Source organism: Chiloscyllium punctatum, chromosome 12, assembly GCF_047496795.1.
Source record: "Chiloscyllium punctatum isolate Juve2018m chromosome 12, sChiPun1.3, whole genome shotgun sequence".
NCBI classification, from domain to species: domain Eukaryota; kingdom Metazoa; phylum Chordata; class Chondrichthyes; order Orectolobiformes; family Hemiscylliidae; genus Chiloscyllium; species Chiloscyllium punctatum.
The window spans coordinates 68,198,279-68,216,750 of record NC_092750.1 but is presented as its reverse complement, the minus strand read 5'-3'; the positions used below and the strand labels follow the sequence as shown (position 1 = coordinate 68,216,750).

At 50.4% G+C, this 18,472-nt stretch overlaps 1 long non-coding RNA gene across 1 annotated transcript in view; it reads right to left on the bottom strand.

The window, feature by feature from the left end:
* Positions 1-17,819, bottom strand: part of LOC140483487 (uncharacterized) — a 33,190-nt gene extending 15,371 nt beyond the window's left edge. Inside the window, exon 1 of the long non-coding RNA XR_011961975.1 lies at positions 17,579-17,819. This is a non-coding gene — a long non-coding RNA (uncharacterized lncRNA). The remainder of the gene's footprint in view (positions 1-17,578) is intronic.
* Between the last annotated feature and the right edge of the window lie 653 nt (positions 17,820-18,472).

Sequence of the window (18,472 nt, the reverse complement as noted above, 5' to 3'; positions counted from 1 at the left end):
CAGCACAGGTGGAAGGTTTGGCCCTGCCGATCTCCAGCTGACCTCCACTGCATAGACCACAAGTGCCTGGACACCAGCCTGACCTGATGTCACACAGTACTCCTGGTGGGGGTTGTGCCGGTTTTCCTAAAGAAAGACCACTTTCCTCAGAAAGTGTACATCTCTCATTGAGGCTGAACTGGACAAATGCAAGACAGGTCCAGTCTGTGCGTCATTTGAAGAGCAGTTAGAACCTCGATTATCAGAACAAGGCAGGAAGTATCATTTATCATTCGGATAAATGGAAACAGGCGGTAATTTGAGTGCCAGTTTTCAAACATTTCTGGGTTATCTGGCAATGCTTCCCATAATGCTTCTGAACTGATAACTGATTGCTGAGTTGCCTAATGCCATTTTTACAGGATCTTGAGATCTTGTTTGGGTAATCTGAAATTTGGATAATTGATGTTTGGATAATCGAGGTTCTACTATACAGGTTTAGTGAATTAGTGGAGAGGTTTTTCAGTAGCTAATCTCCTGTAGCATTCTTAGAGCTGTTCTGATGAGTTCCCAATTTGCGGAATGGGGGAATTGATCGGGAGTTGACGCATTGTCATTGTCAGAGCATGGGGTGTGGGGTTAGCTGTTCACACAGGAGATTCTACAGACAGGAGAGCCACAGTTCCACCATGTCCCAGTCTGTGGCATGACAGGGAGTGGAGACTACCAGAGAGGGAAAGCTCCATGCAATGCAGTGCCCTTGGCAGCTGGTAATATCAGTAGGTATGTGACAGTCAGCTCACCAGCTGAAGATATTCTCTGAGCATGTCCTTCAGAACTTCCTCCTGCAGGTCCCAACCACTAAAACCTTCAGTACCACATTTGTGTTCCCGAAACTATCTCCCTGATCTCTTCTTCCATTTCACTTGGTTAAAGTTACAGCCATGTTCTTCAGCAACAGCCTCCTGAAAGTCAATACAACTTCTCTTTTAACAGGGACAGATTCCCTTTAAGAACAGCAGCTAGCTGCTCGACGTACTATTGGCCGAATATGAGCTGGCTTTCTGCTTTAGTGCTGAGGCAGCCAATCACTTGGGCTGTCTATTATCAGGTCTGAGAGGAGGCAGCATCAAAAACAACGGGTGAGATTTTAGCTCCGGATGTTTTGAGAGAGGTGGGGGGGGCGATGGGAATTTCAGAACATGCAGCCAAAAAGGTTGAAGGCAAGTCAGGAGGCCAGATTTGGAAAACGGCAGAAACAGATTATTTCAGATCTCCAGCATCTTCAGAATTCTGACTTCATTGTAGGACTGGAAGGGTTCTGGAAGGTAGGGGGCATACACGGGTAATGTCATAGAGGTAGCAGGAGGTAAATCGCTAATGGATAACATATGGGGTAGGGCACGGAGGACAGTGCTTCAAAGTGAGATAGCGGCCGAGGAGAAGGATGGAATAAAAAAATGAATGAAGGGGAAAAAAGAAGAATAGAGAATGGGGAAGCGGCCAAAGGTAAGGTTGAAGTCCCACAAGGTTTCGCTGGGAGCAAGTTATGGGCCTATGCAAACAGCTAGCCAGTGCTGAACCGAGGGTCAGGAGAACACCTGTTAGTAAGGTACCACAGGCGATTGTCTGCATCCATTTCCTTGGGCTCATGTTGCTAAGGGACACTGTTTAGAAGAGGGCAAGTCCTTCAGGGGTAATTCCGGAGATATGGAGGAGATGCCTTCCGGTTATTATTACACACAAGAGGGCACAACTGAGTTAGCAAGTGCAGTCATGTTCTTGGAGGAAAGATGTTTGGGGAGACTGTTGTGGTCGCCTTTAGGAAGAATGAGCCCAGAGTTCCTCGTAGTGACAGCCATATCAGATATAATTTGCAAAGAATTATGTCCGTAGAGTGATAGGGCCGTAAACCTGACAGGAAAAATTCCAAACATGGAGTTATGGGAATGGTGGACACACATTTGACAAATAACGACGTGTTAGGAACCAGATAACCAGCCTTCATGCATCATCAAGAAATAAATATGGGCCAACCCACTGAGGTAAACTTTCCAACTCTTTGTGCCACTACCATGGGATCTTTCTCTGTGAAAGGAGTGCAAGTGAGGTCTTGGGTTTAATGTCTCACCACCTGGCTCTGCCTTGGAACTGCAGCGGTGTGACAGTCTCCAGATTGAGGTTCGAACCCAGTACTCAGAGAGGCAGAAAGAGCGATTGATTGAGTAAGGTCATTCACACCGTCAAGCCCCTCGTGCTGGATTCTGCCTGAGCTGCAGGTTTAAATCCAGCGAGCGAAGAGAGAATTAAATCCCAGGTTCGCCCCGAGCGTTTCTGTTTTTTTATTTCTGTTCCAGCCCCTTGCAGAAAGCAGCTGCCGCGATCCGTCTGCCTGTGATTGATGACCTGGGCACTCTCTAAATACTGAGCTGTTTCCTTCATTAGCTGTGAAACACTATCCAGGGATCTGTCTGCCACCACCTGCCAGGTTCCTCACACTGCTTCAGGCACAAGGCATCGGTCAGTTGAAAGTTGCTGCCCTTTGACCAGCCGGGCTGAGCTTGTTAAACCTCTGCCGGTGATCCGCTGGTTAATTTATCCAGGCTCGCTCCTCTTCCAAGGATACGGGAGTCAGAATTCTATCATCATCTCTCCAGCTACCTGGGTCAAGAGGGGGTTGAAAGTTGCAGGCATGTCATTCGCAATCTCATCAATGCGCGGATCTCTTCCACGACACATTGTTGTTCATCCACTGCTTTGTCCCTGGCAACCGATAACACCAAGGTCCTGGGAGAGCTGGAGATTTAAGTTATTGTCACAATAGGCCACGGGACTTTCTTCACCCCCTGCAGGGTTGTGTGCCCCAGATGTGCCCAAAAATAGTCTGCAGTACTTTGGAATTCTGACCTGTCGTCGTAATATTATCCTCTTCAAAAGCTCACAGTACTTTAAAGCTTTGTGTCATCTACAAATTCTGGTAGGTGCCCAAACCTCAGTGATGACTAGAGATCAAGACGCAATCTCCACCACGCTTTCAGGTAGCTCTCAGATCCTAACCACTTGGCAATAGGTCTTTTGGCAAATAACGTTGAACCCCAATATAGTCCCAGTCCGAAAAGGAAACAAGCAATTGACTCTGACCCTCTCATTTGGAACAACACTGGGGCACATCCATCGGGGAGACAGCCACCCCTGAAAAGCAACAGAGTGTCAGGAGACAGGGAGAAATGGTGAATGGCGCTTTTCCTTTTCGGACTGGGACTATGTTGAGGTTCAACATCAAGTGAAAGCCAAAAGACCTATTGCCAAGTGGTTAGGATCTGAGAGCCACCTGAAAGGCTGGGGGGGTATTGTGTCTTGATCTCTAGTCATCACTGAGGCTTGGGTACAAATCAGAATTTGTAGATGACACAAAGCTTTCATGTACTGCAAGCTGTGAAGAGGATAGTATCGCAATGACAGATCAGAATCCCAAAGTACGACGGACAATTTTTTAAACTTTGAATTCCAAAATGTGTTTTTTACAAACACACAAAGAAAAGATGGTAAATGTAAAGTCAGTCACTTCTGGCGAAGTTGTGTGTGGGAACCCATGGAATGTCATACCTGTGGTGTGTCAGGGAAACCAAATAGAAAGAGAGAAACATAACAGGAAGAGATCATGAGAGGACTGACAGGGGAAAGATATCCTTACAGACATGCTTTTGCATTTTGTCTTCACGAATATAGAAAGGAAGGAATTAAAAGCTAACTGCAACTCTGGTCTGTGTTTGCTAGTGAAAGAAAGTGTGTTAGTGAACAGAATGGGGGTGGAGGAGTGCCACAAACACTGCCTGAACAAGATCCTGCGAATCTGTTAGGGACACAAATGCACCAGCACCCTCCACCATGCCAACATCCCCAGCATTGAGGCGCTGACCTCCCCCACCTTGATCAGCCACAAAGATGAGCACTTCATCCACGTAACTGACACGAGACTCCCCAGGCAGATGCTCTACTCCCAGTTCCCAAACGGCAGGTGAGCCCCAGGAGGGACAGAGGAAGCGCTTCACTAACACCCTCAAGGCCTCATTGGCAAAATGCAGCATATTCACACTGACACCTGGGAATCACTAGCCAAAGACCATCCAAAGTAGAGCACCCGGGAAAGCATCGAGCACCTTGGGACTTGCCGCTGGGAAAGAGCAGAAGGCAGGTGCAAACAGAGTAAAGAGCGTGGTGCCCCATTAATGCCCCACTCACCCCATCCCACGACTACCTTCTGCCCCAAGTGTAACAGAGCCTGTGGTAGCCACATCAGAATGTACAGCCACCTATGGACTCACTCTGAGGGTAGAAGAGAGTCATGCACATCTGTGAGGGACCACCAATAATGATGATGTTTAGTGAACTGGGGCACCATGGTTTACTAGCCTTTGTTTAAGCACACTTTGTGTTGTGTTGAAGAATCACCCCTTTGTTGCAGGGTAATAGACTCTGAGTGGTAGAAGCCAGCTAGCTAACAAATCAAACCAGGACACAAGACATCAGAAAGACTCTCTCACTTAGAGCTCTCACAACCATCCACCATCAAAGGAAACTGACCAAAAGGGTTTGACTAACGACAGAAAAGCCCAGACTCTGGAAATTGATTGTTGAACCATCAAAGTGCCACTATTTAATCTTTGCAAACCAAATAAAGAGACTGATCTGTATATTTTTGATGGACTCACCTCTTATTCCTAATCTATGTGTTGCGTAACTCTTTCTTTTCGAATACTAAAAAAGTCACTCTTGTTTACTTAAGGAAGCCTGGTTAAACCAGCTCCTTTTAAACCACTAGTTTATTTGGTCTGGGAGAAAGGCATCTGAAAGGAATGGGATCCTTTTTAAATTAACCTTGGTGCAACTAACCAGTTGCCTGGGTGAATGAAAACTTGGGAATTCTTCGCTCAGGAACCTTAACAAACTGGGAAACCTCGCGAGAGGTCTGCTTGTAACGACAGTGACAGACATCAAGAGGCTAGAGGTGGCCTGGTACAATGAGCAGACAGGGAGCAGATAAAATTTAATGCAGAGACATTTTGATAGCGAGAACACAGAAAGCAATAATAAATAAAGGCTGCATCTCCAAAAGACAGTGCAAGAACTAAGAGGCTTGAGGATGACACGCACATTGTTGAATGAAGCAAGGCAGGTTGGAGAAGACCTTATAAATAAGGGCATACAGCAGGGACTTCCAAGTGGTGTCTGAGCGTGCAATGGAATTTTGGATAAAGGTAATGAAAATCAATGTAAAACGTTATTTCATCAAAGACAATCCGACCAAAATTACCACTGATAAAACTCATGCAAATTAACCATCAAACTAACAGCAAAGTAGTGGTCTTTCAATTCTGAAAGGTGGCCATTCTAAGTACAGGGGGGGTCAAAGGACAAAACTGAGATGACGTGACAGTTTTTACCAATAACCATAGAAACCACGCAACGTTGGTTCAGGCATTTTCTTTTGTTGACACTAAAACAAGATAAAACAGGCTAACGTCGGCATTTGCAGCTCAATTGGCCGTATCCTGATCTAAGAAGAAATAGATTAAGTTTCTTGTCAAAAGAAGTGATGCCTGTACTCATTTAGCAGTTGATAAAACATCTGAACCTAAAGAAAAGGCAAGAACACCAGGAGGCCCAAGGCTCCGATTAACACAGTAAACCGCAATTTACTCAACTTTACCTTTTCCTCTGATCCACTGAATTTCAACTATGTATCATTTATTTTTAATCAACATAAGACCTTTAAAACTCCTGTTACAAATAGGAAACGACATCTGCAAAATTCAGACTGAGTGCAGTGTGTGAAACTATTTAGGGCTCTGAATTGTTACAAATAGTGGTTTTGTGCAGGTTTTGAAAATGTGTCTGTGCTCACATGAAAAGACAGTGTAATGTTTCCAGTGGATTTGAAACATCAGTGCTTTTGTCCTTTTAGTGTGGTGTATGCACTCTGTTGCAAATCTCTCCAGTAAGACAACCATAATGATGCAAATTAATGTGATGTTCAAGAACTATCACCTCAGCTGGAAAAAGTGGGTGCTCTGTAGAATTCTTCATCTCAAAAGTGTGACGGGTGGAAACCGCAGCAAGGAGTACAAAAGCAAGGAAGTTATGGTGGAGTTTTGTAAACCACTGGTGGGGACTCAGCTGGAGTACCGAGTCCATTTCTGTGCACCGCACTTTAGGAAGCTTGCGAAGGCATGAGAGAGGCTGCAGAAGAGATTTACAAGAATGGTTCCAGGATAGAAGAGAAAAAAAAGTTACCTGAAAAAATTGGACAAGCTTGGATTGTTCTCCAAAGAGAAGATCGAGAGGAGATTTGATAGAGGTGCTCAAAACCATGAGGGACCTAACCAGAGCAGAGAGTAACTATTATAGACATACAACACAGAAAAAGGCCCTTCGGCCTACCTCATCCATGCCAACCAGGTTTCGTAAACCGAACCGTTGTAGAAGGGTCAGGAACTAAAGGATATCAATATGTGCTGTACATCTCTGTGACTCTATAACTCTAAAGAAAAAATAAGGCAATTGTTACACGCATTAATAGCAACATGAGGAAAACCTTGCAGTGAGTAGTTAGGATGTGAAATGTACTGCCTGAGCGCATGAAAGGAAAATAGGTAGGAGACCCAAAAGAGTAAATCTGGAGGGCTCTGATGAAAGGGAAGTAACAGTGTCATAGAAATGCACAGCATTCCGTCCAACCCGTCCATGCTGACCAGATATCCCAACCCAATTTAGTCCCACCTGCTAACACTCGGCCAATATCCCTCCAAACCCTTCCTATTCATATACCCATCCAGATGCCATTTACATGTTGTAATTGTACCAGCCTCCACCACTTCCTCTGGCAGTTCATTCCATACCCATACCACTCTCTGCATGAAAAAGTTGTCCCTTAGGGATTAGTTAAGTTGCTCTTGCAGAGATCCAGCACACATAGAACCTTTTTGTAATTGTGTACAACCCTGACCATCATAGATCACTGGACACCAGCTGATACATGCCCTGATATTTGGAGGCGTTAATACAATGACAGACGGCAAAAGACTCTTTGGTCAAACGAATCTGTCCCGCACCACTGTAATACCTCCTTCATACCTGAAGCTGTGTGATTTCCTGGAGATGTGAGAATCCAGAAGCCAATTCTGGCAGACCCATGTCTGCAGAGTTCATCTTTGAACCACCATCGACAATCGAATCTCATCCAGATGATGCTGTTTAATGCCTACCTCCTAACAAGATCAACTCCTCGCCAACCAGCAGTGGGACCCCTCTCATTTAAGGGAATCCGATAAATCAGTACTATTGTTCTTTGGGAAGATTCAACTCCTGATGCCTTATCGGAATGTGACTGCACTGATTGGAAACAGTGGACCTCGTTAACTACAAGCTTCTTCATTGGGGTTGTTAACCTGGGCCAATCAGGAGAGCCTTGGTTGACCAACGTAACTGGGTGAAGGTGGGAGGGACGGGTGGTTTGCTTGGTTGCCGGGGGTGTCTGTATTATACGCACTGTTTTATTGTGGGATTCAAGGTTTCCCTGTGAACTGGTTGTACAATGGGATTTGGTGATTTGGCCTTCCTTCCCCTTTCCCCTGTAGATTGCTATTTCTTCTATATGGCTGTTTGTGTTGTTTGTAACTTGTATTGTTTAATGAAATAAAATAACCTGGCTGCCATTGAGGTGGCTGGAAGGTGTGTCAGGGCAGACTGAGAGCTGGAGGGGCAAGGAGTGGACCGAGAACCAGAGGGGACAAGGGGCGGACCGAGAACCAGTGGGGACAAGGGATGGATGGAGAACCAGAAGGGGCAAGGGACGGAGCAAGAGCCGGAAGGGACAAGGGGTGAACCGAGAACCAGAAGGGACAAGGGGTGAACCGAGAGCCAGAAGGGACAAGGGGTGGACCGAGAGCCAGAAGGGACAAGGGGTGGACCAAGAACCAGAAGGGACAAAGGACGGACCGAGAGCAGGAAGGGACAAGGGGTGAACCGAGAGCCGGAAGGGACAAAGGATGGACCGAGAGCAAGAAGAGACAAGGGGTGAACCGAGAGCCAGAAGGGACAAGGGGTGAACCGAGAGCTGGAAAGGACAAAGGAAGGACCGAGAGCTGGAAGGGATAAGGGGAGGACCGAGAGCTGGAAGGGACATGAGTTGGACCGAGAACCAGAAGGGACAAGGGGTGAACCGAGAGCCGGAAGGGACAAGGGGTGAACCGAGAGCTGGAAGGGACAAGGGATGGACCGAGGACCAGAAGGGACATGGGGTGGACCGAGAGCCGGAAGGGACAAGGGGTGAACCGAGAGCTGGAAGGGACAAGGGGTGGACCGAGGACCAGAAGGGACATGAGTTGGACCGAGAACCAGAAGGGACATGGGGTGGACCGAGAGCTGGAAGGGACAAGGGGTGAACCGAGAGCCGGAAGGGACAAGGGGTGAACCGAGAGCTGGAAGGGACAAGGGGTGGACCGAGGACCAGAAGGGACATGAGTTGGACCGAGAACCAGAAGGGACATGGGGTGGACCGAGAGCAGGAAGGGACATGGGGTGGACCGAGAACCAGAAGGGACAAGGGGTGGACCGAGAGCCGGAAGGAACAAGGGGCGAACCGAGAGCTGGAAGGGACAAGGGATGGACCGAGAACCAGAAGGGACATGGGGTGGACCGAGAGCAGGAAGGGACAAGGGGTGGACCGAGAGCCGGAAGGAACAAGGGGCGAACCGAGAGCTGGAAGGGACAAGGGATGGACCGAGGACCAGAAGGGACATGGGGTGGACCGAGAGCAGGAAGGGACAAGGGGTGGACCGAGAGCCGGAAGGAACAAGGGGCGAACCGAGAGCTGGAAGGGACAAGGGATGGACCGAGGACCAGAAGGGACATGGGGTGGACCGAGAGCAGGAAGGGACAAGGGGTGGACCGAGAGCCGGAAGGAACAAGGGGCGAACCGAGAGCCGGAAGGGACAAGGGGTGGACCGAGAACCAGAAGGGACAAGGGGTGGACCGAGAACCAGAAGGGACAAGGGGTGGACCGAGAACCAGAAGGGACAAAGGACGGACCAAGAGCCGGAAGGGACAAGGGGTGGACCGAGAGCCGGAAGGGACATGGGGTGGACCGAGAGCCGGAAGGGACAAGGGGTGGACCGAGAGCCGGAAGGGACATGGGGTGGACTGAGAGCCGGAAGGGACAAGGGGTGGACCGAGAACCAGAAGGGACAAGGGGTGGACCGAGAGCTGGAAGGGGAAGGGGTGGACCGAGAGCCAGAAGGGACAAGGGGTGGACCAAGAACCAGAAGGGACAAGGGGTGGACCGAGAGCTGGAAGGGGAAGGGGTGGACCGAGAGCCAGAAGGGACAAGGGGTGGACCAAGAACTAGAAGGGACAAAGGACGGACCGAGAGCTGGAAGGGACAAGGGGTGGACCGAGGACCAGAAGGGACATGAGTTGGACCGAGAACCAGAAGGGACATGGGGTGGACCGAGAGCAGGAAGGGACAAGGGGTGGACCGAGAGCCGGAAGGAACAAGGGGCGAACCGAGAGCTGGAAGGGACAAGGGGTGGACCGAGAGCCGGAAGGAACAAGGGGCGAACCGAGAGCTGGAAGGGACAAGGGATGGACCGAGGACCAGAAGGGACATGGGGTGGACCGAGAACCAGAAGGGACAAGGGGTGGACCGAGAACCAGAAGGGACAAGGGGTGGACCGAGAACCAGAAGGGACAAAGGACGGACCAAGAGCCGGAAGGGACAAGGGGTGGACCGAGAGCCGGAAGGGACATGGGGTGGACCGAGAGCCGGAAGGGACAAGGGGTGGACCGAGAGCCGGAAGGGACATGGGGTGGACTGAGAGCCGGAAGGGACAAGGGGTGGACCGAGAACCAGAAGGGACAAGGGGTGAACCGAGAGCTGGAAGGGGAAGGGGTGGACCGAGAGCCAGAAGGGACAAGGGGTGGACCAAGAACCAGAAGGGACAAAGGACGGACCGAGAGCAGGAAGGGACAAGGGGTGAACCGAGAGCCGGAAGGGACAAAGGATGGACCGAGAGCAAGAAGAGACAAGGGGTGAACCGAGAGCCAGAAGGGACAAGGGGTGAACCGAGAGCTGGAAAGGACAAAGGAAGGACCGAGAGCTGGAAGGGATAAGGGGAGGACCGAGAGCTGGAAGGGACATGAGTTGGACCGAGAACCAGAAGGGACAAGGGGTGAACCGAGAGCCGGAAGGGACAAGGGGTGAACCGAGAGCTGGAAGGGACAAAGGAAGGACCGAGAGCCGGAAGGGACAAGGGGTGAACCGAGAGCTGGAAAGGACAAAGGAAGGACCGAGAGCCGGAAGGGACAAGGGGTGAACCGAGAGCTGGAAGGGACAAGGGGTGGACCGAGGACCAGAAGGGACATGAGTTGGACCGAGAACCAGAAGGGACATGGGGTGGACCGAGAGCAGGAAGGGACATGGGGTGGACCGAGAGCTGGAAAGGACAATGGACGGACCGAGAGCTGGAAGGGATAAGGGGAGGACCGAGAGCTGGAAGGGACAAGGGGTGGGCCGAGAACCAGAAGGGACAAGGGGTGAACCGAGAGCAGGAAGGGTCATGGGGTGAACCGAGAACCAGAAGGGACAAGGGGTGGACAGAGAGCCGGAAGGGACAAGGGGCGAACTGAGAGCTGGAAGGGACAAGGGATGGACCGAGGACCAGAAGGGACAAGGGGTGGACCGAGAACCAGAAGGGACAAGGGGTAGACCGAGAACCAGAAGGGACAAAGGACGGACCAAGAGCCGGAAGGGACAAGGGGTGGGCCGAGAACCAGAAGGGACAAGGGACGGAGCAAGAGCCGGAAGGGACAAGGGGTGGACCGAGAGCCGGAAGGGACATGGGGTGGACCGAGAGCCGGAAGGGACATGGGGTGGACCGAGAGCAGGAAGGGACAAGGGGTGGACCGAGAACCAGAAGGGACAAGGGGTGAACCGAGAGCTGGAAAGGACAAAGGAAGGACCGAGAGCTGGAAGGGATAAGGGGAGGACCGAGAGCTGGAAGGGACATGAGTTGGACCGAGGACCAGAAGGGACAAGGGGTGGACCGAGAGCCGGAAGGGACAAGGGGTGGACCGAGAACCAGAAGGGACAAGGGGTGGACCGAGAGCAGGAAGGGACAAGGGGTGGACCGAGAACCAGAAGGGACAAGGGGTGGACCGAGAGCCGGAAGGGACAAGGGGTGGACCGAGAACCAGAAGGGACAAGGGGTGGACCGAGAACCAGAAGGGACAAGGGGTGGGCCGAGAACCAAAAGGGACAAGGGACGGAGCAAGAGCCGGAAAGGACAAGGGGTGGACCGAGAGCCGGAAGGGACATGGGGTGGACCGAGAGCCGGAAGGGACATGGGGTGGACCGAGAGCTGGAAGGGACATGAGTTGGACCGAGAACCAGAAGGGACATGGGGTGGACCGAGAGCAGGAAGGGACAAGGGGTGGACCGAGAACCAGAAGGGACAAGGGGTGGACCGAGAGCCGGAAGGGACAAGGGGTGGACCGAGAACCAGAAGGGACAAGGGGTGGACCGAGAACCAGAAGGGACAAGGGGTGGACCGAGAACCAGAAGGGACAAAGGACGGACCAAGAGCCGGAAGGGACAAGGGGTGGGCCGAGAACCAAAAGGGACAAGGGACGGAGCAAGAGCCGGAAAGGACAAGGGGTGGACCGAGAGCCGGAAGGGACATGGGGTGGACCGAGAGCCAGAAGGGACATGGGGTGGACCGAGAGCTGGAAGGGACATGAGTTGGACCGAGAACCAGAAGGGACATGGGGTGGACCGAGAGCCGGAAGGGACAAGGGGTGAACTGAGAGCTGGAAAGGACAAAGGACGGACCGAGAGCTGGAAGGGATAAGGGGAGGACCGAGAGCTGGAAGGGACATGAGTTGGACCGAGAACCAGAAGGGACATGGGGTGAACCGAGAGCAGGAAGGGACAAGGGGTGAACCGAGAGCTGGAAGGGACAAGGGATGGACCGAGGACCAGAAGGGACATGGGGTGGACCGAGAGCCGGAAGGGACAAGGGGTGAACCGAGAGCTGGAAGGGTCATGGGGTGGACCGAGAACCAGAAGGGACAAGGGGTGGACCGAGAGCCGGAAGGGACAAGGGGCGAACCGAGAGCTGGAAGGGACAAGGGATGGACCGAGGACCAGAAGGGACATGGGGTGGACCGAGAACCAGAAGGGACAAGGGGTGGACCGAGAACCAGAAGGGACAAGGGGTGGACCGAGAACCAGAAGGGACAAAGGACGGACCAAGAGCCGGAAGGGACAAGGGGTGGGCCGAGAACCAGAAGGGACAAGGGACGGAGCAAGAGCCGGAAAGGACAAGGGGTGGACCGAGAGCCGGAAGGGACATGGGGTGGACCGAGAGCCGGAAGGGACATGGGGTGGACCGAGAACCGGAAGGGACATGGGGTGGACCGAGAGCCGGAAGGGACAAGGTGTGGACCGAGAGCCGGAAGGGACAAGGGGTGGACCGAGAGCTGGAAGGGGAAGGGGTGGACCGAGGACCAGAAGGGACATGGGGTGGACCGAGAACCAGAAGGGACATGGCGCGGATTGAGAGCTGGAAGGGGCAAGGGGTGGACTGAGAGATGGAAGGGGCATGGGGCAGACTGAGAGATGGAAGGGGCATAGGGTGGACTGAGAGATGGAAGGGGCATGGGGGAAACTGAGAGCTGGAAGGGGCATGGGGCGGACTGAGAGCTGGAAAGGGTATGGGGCGGATTGAGAACTGGAAGGGGCATGGGGTGGATTGAGAACTGGAAGGGGCACGGGGTGGATTGAGAACTGGAAGGGGTATGGGGTGGATTGAGAACTGGAAGGGGTATGGGGCGGATTGAGAACTGGAAGGGGCATGGGGTGGATTGAGAGCTGGAAGGGGCATGGGGTGGACTGAGAGCTGGAAGGGACATGAGATGGTCTGAGAACTGGAAGGGGTATGGGGCGGACTGAGAGCTGGAAGGGACATGGGGCGGACTGACAGCTGGAAGGGACATGAGATGGTCTGAGAACTGGAAGGGGTATGGGGCGGACTGAGAGCTGGAAGGGACATGGGGTGGATTGAGAGCTGGAAGGGGCATGGGGCGGACTGAGAGCTGGAAGGGACATGGGGCGGACTGACAGCTGGAAGGGGCATGGGGCAGATTGAGACCTGGAAGGGGCACACGACGGGCTGCCTTGTGGCCAGAAGGTGGGAGGTGCGGGTGGCTATGTCCTGGTTCATTGTCCGTTTTAATGCACTGTCTTGTATCGGTTTGTGTTACTGTTTCCTTTTTAATACGATAAGGTGTGATTTGCGGTGCATTCTCACCTCCCTGGCAGGGTTTGGGGATTTGGCCTTGCTGCCTCTTTCCCCTGTAAATACAGGTCCTTTGTCAACCACTGCTTATTACTGTTAACTGTTTGTATTTGTACTGTTTCATGACAAAGAACAGGCGATTAGAATCTCCTCAACTGAGGACTGACTCTGAGCTGGCAGGCCACAGGCACCGTAGTGTGCACAAGTAAATAAAGGGGAACCTGAGCTCTGTGCAGTTATTTCAGTGACTTTATACAAATTCAATTCCCTTTCTCCTCCTTCATTGACTGGATTGATTTAAACCAATAACTTGACCACAAGCATTTCCCTTCAGCATGTTATAAAACTCAATCAGATTTCCCCTGACCTTTCATTTATTCACAGATACTTGACGTAAATGGTTCATTTTAGCTGATGCTTCCCTGAGCTGGTTTCTTGGTTAGCTTCTCTCAGAGGTGGCCTTTCAAATCAGGATCAAAGGCAGATGTTGGCATTATGCTGAAGCATGTTTCCACCATCTGAGCTAACTGGCTTCCATTCCCCTACTCCATGTTTCTCTAAAGTGAAGGTTCCCATACCTTTTCACCAATCTCACTGACTAAAGTAGAAATTAATCTCGCAGCTCTTGCCTGTTCCTTTTCAATATCACCCACTGTGCGTGGTGACTAAAATTGGACACAGTCTTCCGAATGAACATCCATAGAATGGAGGCAGACCATTCAGCCCATCAGGTTCACACCAACCTTCCGAAGATCATCTTACACCCTGTATCCCTAATCCACCTGGGCTGCACACTTTAACACTGCCAAACTGCCTAACCTTCATTTCTTTGGACTGCGGGAGGAAACTGGAGCACTCTGAGGAAACCCACACAGAGAACATGCAAACTCCACACCAGCAGTCGCCCAAGGGTGGAGTCGAACCGGGGTCTGTGGTGCTGCGAGGCAGCAGTGCTAATCACTGAGACCATTGTGCTGCCCATTCAGCTGTCATTAACATGGGAAAAGCAGTATGTTTCGTTTTCTAGTCAATTGTTCTATGAATGTGCCTTAACATTCAAGCTATCTGTCCATGTATTGATTCAAGTCCCTTCAGAAATGGATACAGTAGAATCCCTTCCTTCAATGTTTATCATGCTTTATCCTGACAGGTGAGTGTACATTGAGCCCTGTACACACCCCAACACTGCATGTTTCCAAATTCAAATGAATGCTATCAGTCATTCTCTCAAACTCGCACCATTTTAAAGTCTGCCTAAAATCATCAACCATTATCTAACATCAGAATACCAGAGGATTTGTAGCAGTTTGGACCTTGTCAAACATTTTACAAGTAGGCAATAACTTTTATTCTTTTCTACTTTGGTGATTTATTCCCTTATGGGATGTGGTCATCGCTGGCTGGGCCCAGCATTTATTGCCTATCCCTAGGTGACAGTGAGCTGCCTTCTTGAATCACAATGTCCCATCTGAACAATGACACCTCTGACAATGCAGCATTCTCCCAGTGCTACAATGGATTGTCAGCTTGAACTTTGTGCTCTGATGTGGGATTCTACCCAGTAATTCAGACGTGCCCTCCAGGAGAGAAGGTTTGAAAGTCAGTTGTCTCAGGACTAGGTCTGGCTCTCTGCCTCCACCCCAAATAGCTGTGGATGCAGCCTGACAATTGGAGACTTCAAAATCACATCAAAGGAGTCAGAGCCTGCCATGGGGCCAAAGCAGTGAAGTGGGAATGAGGTACAGACCTGTCAAAAGAAATAAAAATTTGCATTTCTCTAGTGGGCCACACAGCATAAAAATTAACTCTTCGGTCCAACCAGTCCATGCCAACCATAATCCTAAACTAAGCTAGTCCAGCCTGCCTGCCCATATCCCTCAAACCTTTCCTATTCATGAACTTATCCAAGTATGTTTTAAATATTCTAATAAATGATTTGGATGTGAGCATAAGAGGTATAGTTAGAAAGTTTGCAGATGACACCAAAATTGGAGGTGTAGTGGACAGCGAAGAAGGTTACTTCAGATTACAGCGGGAGCTTGATCAGCCAATGGGCTGAGAAGTGGCAGGTGGAATTTAATTTAGATAAATGTGATAAATGCATTTTGGAAAGGCAAATCTTAGCAGGACTTATATACTTAATGGTAAGGTCCTAGGGAGTGTTGCTGAACAAAGACCTTGGAGTGCAGGTTCATAGCTCCTTGAAAGTGGAGTCGCAGGTAGATAGGATCATGAAGGCGGCGTTTGGTATGCTTTCCTTTATTGGTCAGAGTATTGAGTACAGGAGTTGGGAGGTCATGTTGCGGCTGTACAGGACATTGGTTAGGCCACTGTTGGAATATTCCATGCAATTCTGGTCTCCTTCCTATTGGAAGGATGTTGTGAAAAGTGAAAGGGTTCAGAAAAGATTTACAAGGATGTTGCCAGGGTTGGAGGATTTGAATTATCGGAAGAGGTTGAATAGGCTGGGGCTGTTTTCCCTGGAGTGTCGGAGACTAAGGGGTGACCTTATAGAGGTTTATAAAATCATGAGGGGCGTGGATAGGGTAAATAGACAAGGTCTTTTCCCTGGGACAGGGGAGTCCAGAATGAGAGGGCATAGGTTTAGGGTGAGAGGGGAAAGATATAAAAGAGACCTAAGGGGCAACTTTTTCACGCAAAGGGTGGTACACGTATGGAATGAGCTGCCAGAGGAAGTAGTGGAGGCTGGTACAATTGCAACATTTAAAGGCATTTGGATGGGTATATGAAGAGGAAGGGTTTGGAGGGATATGGGCCGGGTGCTGGCAGGTGGAACTAGATTGGGTTGGGATGTCTGGTCAGCATGGAGGAGATGGACTGAAAGGCCAGTTTCCATGCTGTACATCTCTGTGACTCTATAACTGTACCTGCATCCACCACTTTTTTCTGGCAGTTAATTCCACACACAAACCACTCTCTGTGTAAAAATGTTGCCCCTCGTTTTCTTTTAAAATCTTTCTCCTCTCACCTTAAAGATATGTCCCCAGTCTTGAAATCCTACCCCCGTAGGGAAAAGACATCTGCCTTATCTATACCTCTCATGATCTTATCAACCTCAGTAAGGGTCAGCCCTCAACCTCCTACACTCTGGTGAAAAAGGTCCCAGCCTATCCAGTCTCTCCCTTATAACTTAGGCCCTCCATTCTCAGCAACATCCTGGTAAATCTCTTCTGAATCCTCTGTAACTTGACAATATCCTCCACATAACAGGACAATCAGAATTGGACACAATACTCCAGAAGAGGCCTCACCAATGTCCTGTACAACCACAACATGACCTCAGAATTGCAAGACCTTTGGAGCTACTGAAGAAAAGCAGGAAACATGGCAGCCCATCTTAGATTAGGTTATCTACAGTGTGGAAACAGGCCATTCAGCCCAACAAGTCCACACTCACCCTCCAAAGAGTAACCCACCCAGATCCATTTCCCTCTGACTAATGCACGTAACACTATGGACAATTCAGCATGGCCAATTCACCTGACCTGCACATCTTTGGATTGTGGGAGGAAACCGGAGCACCCAGAGGAAACCCACGCAGACGCGGGGAGAATGTGCAAACTCCACACAGTCACCCAAGGTGGGAATCAAACCCGGGCTCCCTGGTGCTGTGAGGCAGCAATGCTATCCACTGAGCCACCGTGCCGTCCAGTGTACAGCAAGCTCCCAAAATAGGGGCACAATGACGATGCAAAATTCGGCGTTCGTTTAGCTTTATGCTCTAGTTTCTGGAGGGACATGTGAAGTCACAACCTCCTGACCCAAGGGAGAGACTGGTTGTGCCATAGAGACCACTCTTTAATGCTAATGTGATCCTGGGAGCTGCGCCAGTAATTTGGAGTCCCCAAAAGGTCAAAGGTTAGGAGACAGACTAAAGGCAGGGGTTTGTGGGATGGGTGAACCACCTCTCTAGTCAAAATTACCACTTAATATGGGAACAAACTAGGACCAGAATGGGTCTGTTGTACCCTGTCAAAAATTATTATCAAACTGTGGAGAACTGGGATCTGCTGGACGAAAGGCAAGTTCATTAGGGTCAACTAAATAAAGTTGCAATAGGCAGCAGCTGGCATTAACTGCAGTCAGGCAAAGCAATCTTGCAATGGTGTGTGTGGGGGTGAGGGTGAGGGGGGGGGGGTTCACAAATGGTGCTCAGTTGCTTCATTACGTAATCTGGACCTAACAGCCAGCTGAGCCAATGGCCCAGGACATCTATTTCTTACCTTCTCTGAAAGGCTGATAGCAGGCTGTTCACCAAAGATGTGCACCGTTTCCTGCCTGCCACCACCTTGGATGGGCCAGTTAGTTTGAGAAACGAGCAAGTGCATTTATGGCTCCCTGGCTCTTCAGTTTGCATTGCTGCTGGTGTTTGCAACCCAGCTTTCCCATCAATTGGCCAGGCGTGGAGACCTTGTGTCCTGCCAATCATCAGGCTGTCCCCGGGCCCAGCAGCTGTCTCTACCTTTTAACTGCGCTGCAAAATGTCAGAGACCTCAGCCCAGTGAACATAGCTAACATTCCTCCACGTATTAATAGACGGGCGGCCACAAACAGCAGCTCGTGGGACAGTCTTGCTCAAGCAGCCAGAACTGCAAAGTAGTTTGTGATTGCAAAAAGGACCTAATTGGAGGAAATGTTAGAATTATCAAATAGTTTGGCAGAATCAGTTAGCTGACCCTCCCAACTCCCCCCAAGGGCAATACATAATTAGCAACGCAAGTTAGGGAGGAACTGATCACTATCTCCAACTGTGTTGAAAAACCTGCACTGCCAGGGTTCATATAAACCAGCCCTCTGGACATGGTTTGGCTGGGTGGGTGGCAGGGAGGTGGATGAGAGCAGGGGGTGGAGAAGGTAAGGCGGGGGGAGGGGTGGAATGGACATGTCAATCCCTCTTTTTCTGAATGGTAGGCAGTGACTAGTGAGGTACCATAGAAATCATTGCTAGGACCCCAGCTTTTCACATTGGATATTATTGATTCACGTCAGGGAACTAAATATAACATTTGCAGATGACGTAAAGCTGAGTGGGAAGGTGAGCTGTGAGGAGGATGCAGAGATGTTTCGGCGTGATTTGGACAGGCTGAGCGAGTGGGCAAATGCACAGTAGATGAAGT